Raw genomic sequence first — 3239 nt, forward strand, 5'->3', positions numbered from 1 at the left:
AAGACACAAAAAGACCAAAAAAGACTAAAATAGACACAAAAATGACACAGAATGACAAAAAAAAGACATAAAATGACTAGAAAAAGACACAAAATGACTAAAAGAGACACAAAAAAGACACAAAATGACTAAAACAGACACAAAATGACTAAAAAAAGACACAAAATTACTAAAAAAGACACAAAATGACTAAAAAAGACACAAAACAAACTTTGTCCGGTGTTTGTATTTTAGGTTCCTGGAAGCTTTATACTTTAATTAAAATAAAATGAAAAATCTGACTGATAGCCAAGTTTGTGTGGAGAAAAAGGAGCCATGCATGTGATGTAAGGACAGACTGAAAGATGCTGAACAGAGACAGAAATGAATGCAGAGGAAGTTGACAAACTTGACACAAAATCACAAAAAAAAAGACACAAAATGACAAAAAAAGACACAAAATCACTAAAACAGACACAAAAAAGACACAAATTGACTTAAAAAAAGACACAAAATGACTGAAAAAGACACAAAATGACTAAAAAAAGACACAAATTGACTTAAAAAATGACACAAAATGACTAAAAAAGACACAAAATGACACAAAATGACCAAAAAAGACACAAAATGACACAATGAAGACTGACTGATAGCCAAGTTTGTGTGGAGAAAAAGGAACCATGCATGTGATGTAAGGACAGACTGAAAGATGATAAACAGAGACAGAAATTAATGCAGAGGAAGTTGACAAATTTGACACAAAATGACAAAAAAAGACACAAAATGACTAAAACAGACACAAAAAGACACAAAATGACTAAAAAAGATACAAATTGACCAGAAAAAGACACAAAATGACTTAAAGAGACACAAAATGACTAAAAAAGACACAAAATGACAAAAAAAGACACAAAATGACTAAAAAAAGACACAAATAGACACAAAATGACAAAAAAAGACACAAAATGACTAAAAAAAGACACAAAAAGACACAAAATGACAACAAAAAAGACACAACGAACTTTGTCTTGTGTTTGTATTTTGGGTTCCTGGCAGCTTTATACTTTGTCAATTAAAATAAAATGAAAAATCTGACTGATAGCCAAGTTTGTGTGGAGAAAAAGGAGCCATGCATGTGATGTAAGGACAGACTGAAAGATGCTGAACAGAGACAGAAATTAATGCAGAGGAAGTTGACAAATTTGACACAAAATGACAAAAAAAAAGACACCAAATGACAAAAAAAGACACAAAATAACTAAAAGAGACACAAAATGACTAAAAAAGACACAAAATGACTAAAAAAAGACACAAAATGACTAAAACAGACACAAAAAGACACAAAATGACTAAAAAAGACACAAAATGACTAGAAAAAGACACAAAATGACTTAAAGAGACACAAAATGACTAAAAAAGACACAAAATGACTTAAAGAGACACAAAATGACTAAAAAAGACACAAAATGACTAAAAAAAGACACAAAATGACTAAAAAAAGACACAAATAGACACAAAATGACAAAAAAAGACACAAAATGACTAAAAAAAGACACAAATTGACTTAAAAAAGGACACAAAATGACTAAAAAAGACACAAAATGACCAAAAAAGACACAAAATGACCAAAAAAGACACAAAATGACACAATGAAGACTGACTGATAGCCAAGTTTGTGTGGAGAAAAAGGAGCCATGCATGTGATGTAAGGACAGACTGAAAGATGCTGAACAGAGACAGAAATTAATGCAGAGGAAGTTGACAAATTTGAACCAAAACCTCCTGGACTTCAGAGGTTTAACCTGAGGAGAGACTGACATACGTGTCCTTTAACCTCTGACCTCCAGACATCTGATGATAAAGGGCTCTGTGTTGATGTTATTTGGGTGAACTGTGTGTGTTATGAGACAACATTAAGTGTTGCAGCAACTCTACAGAAAAGGTGTGAAAACCACTTCCTCTTTATGTTATCAGAGCTGCAACCTGCCAACACACGCTCAGTTTTCAGTAAAGATACTTTGTTTCTTTCTCATCAACTGTTTCTAGACGATCAGGACTCAGATAGTGATAGAAGAAGTATTCAGATCCTTTACTTCAGTAAAAGTACTAATACAACACTGTGAAATGACTCCACTACAGTAAAAGTCCTGCATTCACATCTTACTGACCTCAGATCTCGTATGTGTCTTGTTCATGGCACCAAGGTGTGCATCCTCGATTTTGGAGATGTTTGAATTAATTTTTCTAAATATAATTATTTACGTGGGACGTGTTGCAGCATTGCACTGTTTCCGATCGGACGCCTTTTGGGGAGCCCCGCCCCCTTTTGGAGGAGCCCCGCCCCCTTTTAGGGGAGCCCCGCCCCCTTGTGTGAGTAACACAATTCACTCTGGATTTCCAACACAGTGGTCTGCATGTAATGTACATATACACACTTCCTATGGGCACTGCACTAGTCTGATAAACAGGAATGTTGTAAAAGGGACCAAAAAAAGACATAAATTACCAAAAAAAGACACAAAATGACCCAAAAAAGACACAAAATGACAATAAAAGACACAAATGACCAAAAAAGATACAAAATGACAAACAATGACAGAAAATGACACAAAAAAGACACAAAATTACTAAAAACAGTTTGTGTGTATTGTTGTTGTTTTGTTTGTTTATTCATTGTTGTCTCATTGTAACCACATGTGTACTTATGTGTGTGTAAGTTAATAACAAGTTATGTATGTTAATAATGGTAATAATAACTTTATATACTATATTGCTATGTGTTATACATATATACATACATACATACATACATACATATATGTATATATATATGTATATATGTATATATTTTATACATACATATATATATCTACATTTATACATATATACACACACACACATATATATATATATATATATATATATATGTGTGTGTGTGTGTGTGTGTGTATTGTTGTTGTTATATAAGTGAATATTGTAAATTAACATAGGGAGAAGGGATTTAATAAGCTTTGACTTCTTCCCACTCCTTTTGAACACAAATAAGTGTCGAGTCTTGTTGTTGTTTTATTTTGTGTTGTTGTCTTGTATTTATTGTTCTTCCTTTATTTTTAATTGTTCATCTTTTATTTCGTGTTCAAATAAATCCTCAATCAAAAAAAAAAAATCAATCAATCAATATAACTTTTGGTCCATATCGCCCAGCCCTACATTTCCCCCCCTTTTTTTTTTTTTTGGTTAAATGTCGGACTTCCGACAAC

Source organism: Centropristis striata, chromosome 10 (genome assembly GCF_030273125.1).
Source record: "Centropristis striata isolate RG_2023a ecotype Rhode Island chromosome 10, C.striata_1.0, whole genome shotgun sequence".
NCBI classification, from domain to species: Eukaryota; Metazoa; Chordata; class Actinopteri; order Perciformes; family Serranidae; genus Centropristis; species Centropristis striata.